The sequence below is a fragment of the Hyperolius riggenbachi genome, chromosome 1 (genome assembly GCF_040937935.1).
Source record: "Hyperolius riggenbachi isolate aHypRig1 chromosome 1, aHypRig1.pri, whole genome shotgun sequence".
In the NCBI taxonomy this organism is placed as follows: Eukaryota; Metazoa; Chordata; class Amphibia; order Anura; family Hyperoliidae; genus Hyperolius; species Hyperolius riggenbachi.
The window spans coordinates 54,054,023-54,069,109 of NC_090646.1; the positions used below are offsets into that span (position 1 = coordinate 54,054,023).

Sequence of the window (15,087 nt, forward strand, 5' to 3'; positions counted from 1 at the left end):
CCTGGTTTGTGAGTATTCAATTTATACTCGTTCTAATTATCCATTTGCCTTGACATACTACACCATATTGGGCTCTCGGTTCTTCTCTTTCTCAATTTGTCTGTCTTGTCTGTTTGTGCTCCTTTGTGTTACTTGTGGCTAGTTAGGGTGGCGTGCTTGTCTGTGTTGCGCTTTTCGCGCGTAGACCGCGCTGTAAACGCGTTCGCTGTTGCGAATGAGTGCGGTGTTCGCGTTTAGCTAGCGTTTGTTATTTTCCTTTTCTTTTATTGTTGTTTGCTGTGTCTTTGCTACTCTCGTGTTCTGTTCTGGTCAGCCTTGTGTCACTTCTGGCAATCGTCTCTCTCTTGCGATTGCGTTCCCGCTTTGTTTCTGCGAATGTGTATTCACCGTCGCTGGGTGGCGACTAGTTTGGGGAACACACATTTAGCCTATCTCTGTGCTCTTCTCTTTAAAGGCTGTTCAGCCACGCATTGCTTTAAATCTGTACAATTCCCATCTGGCACCTGTGGCCGTCCAGAGGCTGAGCTCGTCTGCACTCCACAGCGCCATCTGCCGGTGGGAATTGCCCTCTGCTGGTGCATTGCACCTAGCCTGGGTTCACCCAATTATACGCTTGTGGAGGGTTTCCGCTGTGTCAGTGCGCATCTTGTGCGCTAACCACCGAAACAATTCCGCAAACATTAAAATGGGACAGTTCGGATGTTTGGATGTTTGTTACTGGATCACGCAAATATGGCTGAACGGATTTGAATGAAATTTGGCACACACATAGTACATTACCTGGAATAAAGTATAGGATACTTTTTATTCCCATAACCAAAAAGTGGGTGGAAAAAAATACAAATTTCACTGAGAAAGTGTAAACAGCAGCCATTCTTACACTGTTAATGGTAGGGTTCTCAAACTTTGCACAGTTGGTCGTTGGGTGACTGGGATTAATATTCAGAAAGGTGGGTGGAGCCAATCAACATACACTTATTGATTTTCAAGGGGAATATTACATTGCTGTCATTCTTGCACTGTTAATGGCACAAGCCTCAAACCTGGTACAGTTGGTCATTGGGTGACTGGGCTTTACATTGATAAAAGGGGGTGGAGCCACAAACAGCCAATCTGTTTGTTTCATTTTAATGCAGGTTATTGATGCCAAAGACTGCAAAGCTCACAAACTTGGTCATTGAGTTATTGATTAATTGTGTGTTAGGGTTAGGAAAATTGGGCGCGGCCAACACCAGCCAAATACATAGGCGGGCAACGCCGGGTCATCAGTGGGCAGAGACAAGTACAAATTTCACTGGTAAACTGTAAACTGCAGCTATTCTTACACTGTTAATGATAGGGCTGTCAAACTTTGCATAATTGGTCACTGGATGACTGGGATTAATATTCAGAAAAGTGGGTGAAGCCTACAAAAGCCAATCAAAATTCACCTATTGATTTTCAAGGAGAATATGTAATTGCTGCCATTCTTGCACTGTTAATGGCACAAGCCTTAAACCTGGTAAAGTTGATCACTGGGTGACTAGGGTTCAAATTGGAGCCACAAACAGCCAATCAGACTTGTTTCATTTCAATGCAAATTGTTGATGCCAAACACCGCAAAGCTCACAACCTTGGTCATTGAGTAATTGTGTGTTAGGGTTAGGAAGAGTGGGCAGAGCCATCACCAGCCAAATACATACCTGAGCAATGTCGGGACATCAGTGGGAGGAGAAAAATACAAATTTCCCTGGGAAAATGTAAACTGCAGCCATTCTTACACTGTTAATGGTAGGGTTCTCAAACTTTGCACAGTTGGTCACCGGGTGACTGGGATTAATATTCAGAAAAGTGAGTGGAGCCTACAAAAGCCAATCAAAATTCACCTATTGATTTTCAAGGGAAATATTTCATTGCTGCCATTCTTGCACTGTTAATGGCACAAGCCTCTTGCAATATTAATCACCTGTACCTGGTACAGTCGGCCATTGGGTGATTGGGGTTCAAATTTAGAAAAGGGGTGGAGCCACAGCCAATCAGATTTATTTTATTTCAATGCAAATTATTGATGCCAAAGACCACAAAGGTCACACACTTGGTTATTAAGTAATTTAATAATTGTGTGTTAGGGTTAGGAAAAGGGGGCGGAGCCAACACCGGCCAAATACATACCAGGGCAACGCCGGGCGTCCAGCTAGTATTTCATAAAACTGTGTCTCAACACTGAAGGCCTCCGCCTAGCTCAGCGAGGATGTCGCGCCCCCCCCTCCTCCTAAGGGCGTGAGACTATAAGAACATTTGCCCAATGCCCGGGTTAATTTTGTCTGCAGGCCATTGCTGCCAGAATCGGCCCTGCCTTCTTTGAGTTCATTTAAAAAAAAAAAAAAAACACTTCCTAATGTTACCGTAGAGATACTGTGTTTTGCATAGAATAAAGACTAAGCAAAGGTTGTTTTGGATAACAGTTCTCTTTGGGTTGTATAAGACACATTGTGCTTGATTCACTAAACCGTGAAATATCACTCAAATATCACACACACCTTATCAAAGATATCACACTTTATCAAAGATATCACACCTTATCAAAGTTAGCACGCCTTATCAAAGTAGCACAGCCAGGGCCGGCCCGCTCATGAGGCGGGGTGAAACTTTTGCCTCAGGCGGCAAATTTCTAGGGGCGACGACCGCCCATCGGTGGGTGCGGGGAGCCGGCCGCCCAGCTGGAGGGGTAGCGGGCAGGACGGGGGTATTGGGCCTAGCGGCGGGGAGGGGGGTCGGACCCCCCCTCCCTCGCCTGGGTCCCCCGTCCTCCGCTCCCCTCCAGCCTTAAATAGATAAGAAGCGCAACTCGTAAGAGGCAGTGGGCGGGGAGAACTCACCTCTTCCTCGATCCAGCGTGCGCTTCACTGACGTCACTTCCTGCAACGCCGCCCACTGTATTGTAAGTGGACGGCGCTGCAGGAAGGGACGTCAGTGGAGCGCACGCTGGATCGAGCGAGGAAGAGGTGAGTCCTCCCCGCCCACTGCCTCTTACGAGTTGCGCTTCTTATCTATTTAAGGCTGGAGGGGAGCGGAGGACGGGGGACCCAGGCGAGGGAGTGGGGTCCGACCCCCCCCTCCCCGCCGCTAGGCCCAATACCCCCGCCCTGCCCGCTACCCCTCCAGCTTGGCGGCGTCGGTCCCCCCCACGGGGGGGCGGCGGCAGCAATCATTTTTTCCTCAGGCGGCAAAAAGTCTAGCTCCGGCCCTGAGCACAGCAAGCGCTGCAAACTTATGCCTGCTAATTGGCAATGTCACTCGTCCTGCCCTGAGTCCCTGCGGGTTCGTAGTGCTCGCTGTGCTACTCTGATAAGGCGTGTTAACTTTGATAAGGTGTAATATCTTTGATAAGGTGTGATATATGAGTTATCACGGTTTAGTGAATGAAGCCCATGGTGTGACAAGTGATTTGTATTGTCACAGAGGGGTAGTGTGACAGCTAGGTCTAGATTCAGGCAGACATCTATGGAGCGTCAGTTGAGCTGAGACCATAGTACCCCCCGGAGTGTAATAGTACGGGGCAGCGGGTCCTTTACCACACCACCACCAGGACTGAATCCATCAGACATGCTGAAGGCAACAGATGACTAAGGGCTTGATTCACTAAACCATGATAAGTCCTATCACGGCCGTTTTCACGTGATTCACAATTGCGCGCGATAATTCACGATTGCATGCACAAATTCATGATCGCGCGCAATGCGAAAATGCACGTGAAAACGGCTGTGATATGACTTATCACTGTTTAGTGAATAAGCCCCAAGAGATTAAATCAAAGTGATTGAATTGGCTGAAAAAAAAAGATGTGTGTACGGGCAGCTTAAGAGGGATGTAAAAGGGTACATTTTTGTGACCTAAACTGAGTATACCAGGGACCATTTCCAACTCCCTTATGACAATAAGGGAGGGTTGAATGTGAGAGTCTGCTCCTCCTCCCTCTCCCCGCCCACATTCAGAGTAGTGCAGGAGCAGAGTAATACTTACCTGCTCCAGCACTGCGGGTCTCTGCTACCATTCGCTGGCTCCTGATCATATGACTGGGGAGGGTTGGATGTGAGAGTCTGCTCCTCCTCCCTCTCCCCACCCACATGCAGAGTAGTGCAGGAGAAGAGTAATACTTACCTGCTCCAGCACTGTGGGTCTCTGCTACCAATCTCTGGCTCCCAATCATATGACTGGGGAGGGTTGGATGTGAGAGTCTGCTCCTCCTCCCTCTCCACACCCACATGCAGAGTAGTGCAGGAGAAGAGTAATACTTACCTGCTGCAACACTGCGGGTCTCTGCTACCATTCTCTGGCTCCTAATCATATGACTGGGGAGGGTTGGATGTGAAAGTCTGCTCCTCCTCCCTCTCCCCGCCCACATTCAGAGTAGTGCAGGAGCAGAGTAATACTTACCTGCTGCAGCACAGCGGGTCTCTGCTACCATTCGCTGGCTCCTGATCATATGACTGGGGAGGGTTGAATGTGAGAGTCTGCTCCTCCTCCCTCTCCCCGCCCACATGCAGAGCAGCGCAGGAAGCAGAGTAATACTTACCTGCTGCAGCACTGCGGGTCTCTGCTACCATTCTCTGGCACCTGATCATATGACTGGGCGCCAGGGGGGGTTGGATGTGAGAGCCTGCTCCTCCTCCCTCTCCCCACCCACATGCAGAGTAGTGCAGGAGCAGAGTAATACTTACCTGCTGCAGCACAGCGGGTCTCTGCTACCATTCTCTGGCTCCCAATCATATGACTGGGGAGGGTTGGATGTGAGAGTCTGCTCCTCCTCCCTCTCCCCGCCCACATTCAGAGTAGTGCAGGAGAAGAGTAATACTTACCTGCTGCAGCACAGCGGGTCTCTGCTACCATTCTCTGGCTCCCAATCATATGACTGGGGAGGGTTGGATGTGAGAGTCTGCTCCTCCTCCCTCTCCCCACCCACATGCAGAGTAGTGCAGGAGAAGAGTAATACTTACCTGCTCCAGCACTGTGGGTCTCTGCTACCAATCTCTGGCTCCCAATCATATGACTGGGGAGGGTTGGATGTGAGAGTCTGCTCCTCCTCCCTCTCCACACCCACATGCAGAGTAGTGCAGGAGAAGAGTAATACTTACCTGCTGCAACACTGCGGGTCTCTGCTACCATTCTCTGGCTCCCAATCATATGACTGGGGAGGGTTGGATGTGAAAGTCTGCTCCTCCTCCCTCTCCCCGCCCACATTCAGAGTAGTGCAGGAGCAGAGTAATACTTACCTGCTGCAGCACAGCGGGTCTCTGCTACCATTCTCTGGCTCCCAATCATATGACTGGGGAGGGTTGGATGTGAGAGTCTGCTCCTCCTCCCTCTCCCCGCCCACATGCAGAGCAGTGCAGGAGCAGAGTAATACTTACCTGCTGCAGCACTGCGGGTCTCTGCTACCATTCTCTGGCACCTGATCATATGACTGGGCAGGGGGGGGGGTTGGATGTGAGAGTCTGCTCCTCCTCCATTTCCCCACCCACATGCAGAGCAGCGCAGGAAGCAGAGTAATACTTACCTGCTGCAGCACTGCGGGTCTCTGCTACCATTCTCTGGCACCTGATCATATGACTGGGCGGGGGGGGGAGGGTTGGATGTGAGAGCCTGCTCCTCCTCCCTCTCCCCACCCACATGCAGAGTAGTGCAGGAGAAGAGTAATACTTACCTGCTCCAGCACTGTGGGTCTCTGCTACCAATCTCTGGCTCCCAATCATATGACTGGGGAGGGTTGGATGTGAGAGTCTGCTCCTCCTCCCTCTCCCCGCCCACATGCAGAGTAGTGCAGGAGAAGAGTAATACTTACCTGCTCCAGCACTGTGGGTCTCTGCTACCAATCTCTGGCTCCCAATCATATGACTGGGGAGGGTTGGATGTGAGAGTCTGCTCCTCCTCCCTCTCCCCGCCCACATGCAGAGCAGCGCAGGAAGCAGAGTAATACTTACCTGCTGCAGCACTGCGGGTCTCTGCTACCATTCTCTGGCACCTGATCATATGACTGGGCGGGGGGGGGGGGGGGGGGTTGGATGTGAGAGTCTGCTCCTCCTCCCTTTCCCCGCCCACATGCAGAGCAGCGCAGGAAGCAGAGTAATACTTACCTGCTCCAGCACTGCGGGTCTCTGCTACCATTCTCTGGCACCTGATCATATGACTGGGCGGGGGGGGGGGGGGTTGGATGTGAGTCTGCTCCTCCTCCCTCTCCCCGCCCACATGCAGAGCAGCGCAGGGAGCAGAGTAATACTTACCTGCTGCAGCACTGCGGGTCTCTGCTACCATTCTCTGGCACCTGATCATATGACTGGGCGGGGGGGGGGGGGTTGGATGTGAGAGTCTGCTCCTCCTCCCTCTCCCCGCCCACATGCAGAGCAGCGCAGGAAGCAGAGTAATACTTACCTGCTCCAGCACTGTGGGTCTCTGCTACCATTCTCTGGCTCCCGATCATATGACTGGGGAGGGTTGGATGTGAGAGTCTGCTCCTCCTCCCTCTCCCCACCCACATGCAGAGCAGCGCAGGAAGCAGAGTAATACTTACCTGCTCCAGCACTGCGGGTCTCTGCTACCATTCTCTGGCACCTGATCATATGACTGGGCGGGGGGGGGGGGGGGTTGGATGTGAGAGTCTGCTCCACCTCACTTTCTCCCTGCCCACATGCAGAGCAGCGCAGGAAGCAGAGTAATACTTACCTGCTCCAGCACCTCGGGTCTCTGCTACCATTCTCTGGCTCCCAATCATATGACTGGGGAGGGTTGGATGTGAGAGCCTGCTCCTCCTCCCTTTCCCCGCCCACATGCAGAGCAGCGCAGGAAGCAGGGTAATACTTACCTGCTCCAGCACCTCGGGTCTCTGCTACCAGTCATCAGCTCACGATCATATGACTGATGTGAGTCACAAGACCAGAAGCCAACGAATGGCAGAAGAGAAGCGGGTAACTCTTGCTCCTCCCCCTGCGCTACTCTGTTGGGGCAAAATGTGCGCATGGAGGAGTTCAGCGGGGAGAAGTTTGGATCCCAAGGAGCCTCATTTCACAGAAGGGCCCCGGGCTGCTGTTACACCCCTGCCGGTTGTCACACTGTTTGTCCTCTGAGTCTGCAGCCAGGTCAGGGCACTGTGCTGGGCTAGTAAGGATCTTGGCTCTGGCCATCGGCCACAGATTGCATGTAACAGGGGATGGGCAGACTCTCCTCGCTAGGAACACAGAGAGCAGAGGGGAAAGGAATGACGCAGACAGGAGACAGACGTGGTACTGACAGGTAAACACTGATCACAGTTATTCCTGGAGTTACACAGAACAGGAGCACAGCCAGGAGAACTCCGCATGCTGCACCCACACAGGAAAATCACCATCCCAGCACACTACACAGGACGCTTTACAATGAAAAGACACTTTTTGATAAATGAAAAAAGGAATTATTATTATTTATATAGCACCAACATCTTCTCCAGCGCTTTACAGAGTATATATAGTCTTGTCACTTAACTGTCCCTCAGAGGAGCTCACAATCTAATCCCTACCATAGTCATATGTCTATCTATATATCATGTAGTGTATGTATCATAGTCGGTGCGTACACACATGCGACTATAGTCGTTTGAAACGATCGTTCCCCGATCATTTCAAACGACGATCGTTTAAAAAAAAGCAGCCAACGACCATTATGTCTAACGACGGACGAGCTAGATCGTTGAAAACGAACGATCTAGCTTGGCGGATTTTTTCTCCAACGACGATCGTTTGCAAAAGTAGTACATCGTTGGAAAACGGTCGTTCGTACTAGGCCTGACATGCGCATTTCACTATCTCTCCATGGAACTTTTCATTTTTATTCGCAAGCGCAATAGTTGCTTTACGTGATGTAACGTTCGTTCTAACGATCTGATCGTTACACACTTTTAAAAACGAACTTTACTTAGGTCAATTAAAACTGCGTTTGTCGTTCACAATGTACGATCGTTGTCGCGTTTGTTTACGTAGCTTAGGGCCAACTTAGGAGAAACCAATTAATTTATCTGTATGTTTTTGGGATGTGGAAGGAAACCAGAGTACCCGGAGGAAACCCACACAGACACGGGGAGAACATACAAACTCCTTGCAGATGTTGACCTGGCTGGGATTCAAACCAGGGACCCAGTGCTGCAAGGCAAGAGCACTAACCACTATACCACTGTGCTGCCCAGGAATAAACTTGCATCAATGCTGCACAGATCCTTTTGAAACTTAACGTGAACCTTAACCGGCTAAAATTACTTAAAATAAACACATGACATAGCTGCACATGAATACTACATACTTACCTCGCCATCAGTTCCTCCCAGAACCTCACCATTTTTTTCTTACAACGTTCCCTTCCAGCTATGAAAAGATTTTGTCAGAACTGAAATATATCAGTTGCTGTCAGTTGTAACTGGAAGGACAACTGATGAGCAAGGTAATGTCCATGTTCCCCTATGAGTCAAGTGGGCGATATTACAGCCTAACAGTGTGCTGACCCAGAAGCTGTTATGGGGTAATGGTCATTTTCAAAATGGAGGACAGAGAATTTTATTGATCAAAGTAAACAAACAGGAAGCGGGAGAGGAGAAAGAGATTGATGAGTAGACTACACGGGAGGTAAGTACGATGTGTGTGTTTATTTTCCCTTTTTTTTTTTAGCTCAGGTTTGCTTTGAGATGGGTACACACGTCAGATAAGAGTCTTTGCAAACCGAGGAATCAATCTGCTGCATGGGTTTGTCAGGAAGAAAGGCTGATCGTTCGAAGGATGCTGTATCCATGTAAAGGATCATTCCCTGATTTACATTCTGACATTTATCACTGATGGTGACATCTTTAGTTCTGCCAGGTGATCTGTACGGAAATTTTAAAAATTTTGCGTTTCCTTAATTTTGGACGCGAATTTTGGCGCTACGACATGAATTCGTAATTTCATAATTGCCATACAAACCGTAATTCAGAATTCCGTAACCGAAATGTCAGTTTTGTCATTTCGTATTTCGGCGCAAATTCGTGTCTAACACAAAATTTTGTAATTTTGTGTTTTCTATAGAAACAGTTATTTTAATTACAAAAATGTACATAATTTCGTTTCTAATAGTAATTATTTACATTTATGTAATGACTAAACTCAGGAACATGCGCATGCTGCCGCTTTAAATGTATCAGGAGGCTCTATCTGCAGCCACTTCTAAGACAGGTGCTCTTTGTCAAGGTGCACTTAGCCGTCATGCATGCTGAGACATTTGGTTTTGGGCCTTGCAATATCTGATAATGCAAAGGTCCCTGCACGAGCTGTTGCTTTAAATGTATCAGGAGGCTCTGGACTGGAACACAGTTTCGAGAACTGACTAATTTCCTTGTTAAACATAATTCTGATTTGTTTGTGTTACATAAACAATTGTAATTACAAAAAAACGATGGTAATTTCAAAATTCCCCATTAATGCAAAATTTCACGTAATTTCGTAAAATTCACGAAATTTCGATTACACCCATAATTGTCATTTCACAAATTACGCAAAATTTTGCGTAGTCGTAATTAGATCATTAAGTTTATCACTATACGGAACGTTGGTTGCTCAGGGGCAAACCCAGGATTTTCAAGGGGGGGATTCCTGAAAGGTTTCCCTCAGCCACGCACAATACAGTATAATAATATGGTAGGATATCATGCTGGGTACACATAATGCAATTTCCCGTCCGACCCACCGACAACAGGATTGATGAGGAGCAGTTTGGATACAGATAATAATGAGGACTGCCAACATTGCTAATGAAGGGGAAAGTGAAGCATTCACACAGCAGGGCACAGGGCTGTGCTCATTCCTGACTCTGTTAAGTTCCCCAGAGCTGCTCCATGCTCTGTAAACACACTGCTGCTCCATGCTCTGTACACACGTTGCTGCTCCATGCTCTGTAAACACACTGCTGCTCCATGCTCTGTACACACGCTGCTGCTCCATGCTCTGTACACACACTGCTGCTCCATGCTCTGTACACACAACGCAGCTCCATCCAAAGTCAACTGTAGCAGGGAAAGAAAGGGGGCAGTGCTGTGAGCTGCAGGATGCCTGCAGATGTTCTGGTGTCTCAGCCTGTGCCTCTCCCCAGACACTGCACCAGCCCTGGTCTGAGGGGGGATTCTGGGCAGCTGTAATCTCCTCCTGCGTTTGCCTATGTTGCTGAGAGTTCTATGCACAGTGGGAGATGTTGCTTGCTTGGCAGTTGGAAAAAGACGTTGTTTCCCACAATGCAACGAGGTTCACAGGCAGCAAACTGTTAGGATCATGCAGGTTAATTCAAGCATCGTGGGATAAAAGTAGCGTGCACACGCAACACGCGCTCCTATCAGTGCAATCAAAGATTTCTCATAGGAAAGGGGGTATCAGCCACTGATTGAGATGAAGGTCAATCCTGAGTTACAGGTCCTCTTTAACCAGCTGAGCGGTCTGGACGAGCTCAGCTCGTCCAACACCGCCAGCGGCTGCCGCTCAGGCCCTGCTGGGCCGATTTGAATGAAATAAAAAGCAGCACACGCAGCCGGCACTTTGCCAGCCGCGTGTGCTGCCTGATCGCCGCCGCTCTGCGGCGATTCGCCGCGAGCAGCGGCGAAAGAGGGTCCCCCCAGCCGCCTGAGCCCAGCGTAGCCGGAACAAAAAGTTCCGGCCAGCGCTAAGGGCTGGATCGGAGGCGGCTGACGTCAGGACGTCGGCTGACGTCGATGACGTCACTCCGCTCGTCGCTATGGCGACGATATAAGCAAAACAAGGAAGGCCGCTCATTGCGGCCTTCCTTGTTTATTCTGGGCGCCGGAGGCGATCGGAAGATCGCCTCCGGAGCGCCCTCTAGTGGGCTTTCATGCAGCCAACTTTCAGTTGGCTGCATGAAATAGTTTTTTTTTTATTTAAAAAAAACCCTCCCGCAGCCACCCTGGCGATTTAATCAGAACGCCAGGGTGGTTAAAGGACATCTGAGGTAAAAATTAACTAATGAGATAAACAATTGAATCTATCCTCCTTCTTGTAAAAATGACTTTTTTTTAGTTATCCCACAGATTTATTTTATAATTAAATATACTTTTTAAGTTGTTAATGTTTTATAGCCTCTTCTCAATGACACATTCATTGAGGGCTCATTTCCACTATCGCGAATCCGCATGCGGATTCGCACATGTAATGCAAGTGGATGGGCCTGTTTCCACTGTAGCGTTGTTGAGGTGCGTTTTTTTCAGCGGTGAAAAAACGCACAAAAGAGCCGCAGAATTCGCCTGCGAGTGGAATGCATGCGAATCGCATGCAATGTATTTAATAGGGAAATCGCATGCGTTTTCCCCATGTGTTTTTTGCCGCGAATTCGCATAGGTACCAATGTAAATTCACACAGGCAGTGACATGGTTAAAATCGCATATACCCTCACCTATGCGAATTTGCATGCGAATTCGCGGCAAAAACGCATGGGGAATCGCATCCGCATGCGATTTCATCAGCGGTGGAATCCAGGCGATTCCGCACCGCAATAGTGGAAACGAGCCCTGAAGTATGCCAGAGGAAAAAATCTGTGAATTATTGACCCTTTTTATCTCTTTCCTACTCTTATGCTAGGCACACCATACAATTTTGTGTTAGATAGATGGTTCGATAGATAATTTCCGTAATGTCCGATATTATTTTTGATCGTTTTTCTAGTCGATTTCTCATAGAAGTGACTGAAAATTGATAATAAAAGATCAATTGGGAAATTAAGCGGAAAAACAAAACGAAAATTGATTGAACTGAAAATCGACCGAAGAAAATGAATTGTGTGTACATAGCATCAGAAGCCATTCACTGCCAGGAAAGTGTTATATAGCTGTAATTTTTTTTATCAGTGAGGGTTACGTTATAGTCCGATCTGGTCCTGACCCGGACAGAAATTGTCACTTGCATACCTGATTTTTAACTCTTTCAGGCAGAGATAGAAAAAAAAAGGAACACAGCATAGTTATTTGTGTGCTAGGCACTGTACATACACATGTCTATCTCATCATGTCACATGGCAGCACAGTGGCGTAGTGGTTAGCGCTCTCGCCTTGCAAGCGCTGGGTCCCTGGTTCAAATCCCAGCCAGGTCAACATCTGCAAAGGAGTTTGTATGTTCTCCCTGTGTCTGTGTGGGTTTCCTCCGGGCACTCTGGTTTCCTCCCACATCCCAGAAAACATACAGATAGGATAATTGGCTTCCCCCCAAAAATTGGCCCTAGACTACTATACCTACACTAGACATATGACTGTGGTAGGGATTACATTGTGAGCCCCTCTGAGGGATAGTTAGGTGACAAGACAATATACTCTGTACGGCGCTGTGTAATATGTCGGTGCTATATAAATACTTAATAATAAATGTCACCTCGGGTATCCTTTAAAGGATACCCCAACTGAAATGTGACATAATGAGATAGACATGGGTATGTACAGTGCCTAGCACACAAATAACTATGCTGTGTTCCTTTTTTTCTTTCTCTGCCTGAAAGAGTTAAATATCAGGTATGTAAGTGGCTGACTCAGTCCTGACACAGACAGGAAGTGACTACAGTGTGACCCTCACTGATAAGAAATTCCCCTTTTTTACCTCTTTCTTGCTCTGAGAAGCCATTTTCTGCTAGGAAAGTGTTTTATAGTTGGAATTTTTTATCAGTGAGGGTCACACTGTAGTCACTTCCTGTCTGAGTCAGGACTGAGTCAGCCACTTACATACCTGATATTTAACTCTTTCAGGCAGAGAAAGAAAAAAAGGAACACAGCATAGTTATTTGTGTGCTAGGCACTGTACATACCCATGTCTATCTCATTATGCCACATGTCAGTTGTGGTATCCTTTAAGAAATATCTGGCGATCTCATACACTCCTAGTTTAACGAACAGTCATCTGCAGACCAGATCCAGTGGGATGAATCGGAACGATTGAGAGAAAAATCTCTTTTGTCGCTATCTTTTGAGGTATTTTGTAAACTTTTTTTACAAAGATTATCTGCCAATCGGTTGTTGATCCTTTGTTTTCCAAAGACTTTTATCTCACATGTGTAAGCAGCTTTAGGGGATGATGCGCGAAACCTTTTGGAAGTCGTTGAAAGGTTGTTTTGTAAGTAAGGTCAGGAATAAGGGTGCATATACACATACAATTCTGACTGGCTAGTAACTGGCCAATTTTACCAATGACCTGTAGTTTGCGGACTAACAGATTTTGAATACTATGAGCAGAATGTGTAGATAACATCTCCTACTACATGGAGGTGGTCAGTGATTGGTCAATCAAAATTGAAGGTGTGTACCAGGCTTAATTTACAGCTGGCTATGAATTTCCAAGTCTGACTGAAGATGGAATTGCTCTTCTTTTGCCAGCTTGGTCTCTCTGCATGGAGTTTGGGCTGCCTAGATACCTGCAACAATAATCATCTGCTCATCTCTAGAGTGAGGAGGTGACCCAGCATCAGGAGGGGGCGGTGCTGGTGACAGTTCTCACACTGCAGCTCCGCCCCCTTGCACGTGTACCAGCATAATTTCATTACTACGAGGCACTACATGGTGCGCCCGACACGATGATCACATAGGGTGACGCTATGCCGGACTAAAGCAGGCAACGGCGCCCCTAGTGACAGTTGAAAATGTGCCCATGTAATATTTATCCTATATAATAAGACTCAAGCGTCGCTGCGTCCCCTGTGTCCGTGGATTAGCGCTACTGCGCATGTGCAGCAAGGACAGCCGTTGGGATGGGGGTGCAGTGGGCTGGGCAGGAATGTGCGCATGCACGCTGACTATGCGGCAGTGGCGGCGGTCACAGGGGCGGGAGGCGAGGGGGGTTGCGACAAAGATCTAGAGCCTTATGGCCCATACTCACGGGCTACATAAGTGGCCTGTCGCCAGCACACGTGAGCATGTGCGCAACAGGCCGTCGCCAGCTCCCTCCGCGTACACACGCGGAAGAGGGATCAGCTGTGCGACGGAAGTTGTCGCCGACGTTCCTCCCCCTCACCGGAAGCGCCGTCTATTTACAATTATGTTGCTGTCGCTAGTCCGCATACTCACGCGGACTAGCGACAGTTGCGGCGGCAACTGTCGCCAGGCGATTGACCGCGCCAATCGCCTGGCGACATCAGCAACTAGCGACGGTTCGGGGTGCGCGCCCGTGCAACGCCTCATACTCACGGGCGACCTGTCGCTGCAACACGCGTGCGCCGCGTGTTGCGGCGACAATTGTAGCCCGTGAGTATGGGCCATAAGTCTACTAGTTATAAATAAGGTTCAAGGTATAGCAGAATAAGGGCCGCCCCTGAGATAACCACACAAACAGATTAGGGCCTATTTCCACTACACGCAGATTGGAAGCAGAATGGATGCATAAAAACTGACTCCAATGAATGCCTATGGGAAAATCTGCATCAGAAGAATCGTGTTTAGTGGAAACAGGCACATGGGCATTCATTGGAGTCAGTTTTTCTGCATCCATTCTGCTTCCAATCTGCGTGTAGTGGAAACAGGCCCTTAGGGTTTTCTGGGCCAATGATAGTCAATACAATACAGGTAAAATGTAACATTAATTAAAAAAAATATGAAATCGGCAGGTATGTTAACATACAGTACATTAGAAAGTGTCAGGTCGTCATACATGTACAATGTGCAGCCTAGCGCACGTTTCGTAGCTAAATGCAGCTACTTCTTCAGAGGCAAAAAGTTGCAGTTAGCAAAGAGTGGACCCAGTGGCAATCAGTGTCATACTTAAGGCTCATTCACACACATCAGACTATAGTCTTTGGAAAATGAAAGATCACAGACCAATCTTACCACCCTTCATGTAGTATGAGAGCCATACCTACACAGTCTATTCTATGGATCTGAACTGCCCATCAGAAAAAAATCTTTGCAAGATGCTGCACACACAGATGCTGTACAGACACAAAAGATCAGTATCTGCAAAAGATCTGTTCCTGCCAAAAATCCATTCCTGCAAATTGCAATGATAGTCTGAGATCTGCAGATCATCATACACACATGATTTAACTGACATTCATCTGCAGATCAAGCAATCATCTGCAGATCTGAA

At 48.1% G+C, this 15,087-nt stretch overlaps 1 protein-coding gene across 6 annotated transcripts in view; it reads right to left on the reverse strand.

Moving 5' to 3' along the window:
* DYSF (dysferlin) overlaps window positions 1–15,087 on the reverse strand; it is a 456,891-nt gene that overhangs the window by 14,660 nt on the left and 427,144 nt on the right. The gene's annotated exons all lie outside the window — the stretch shown is intronic.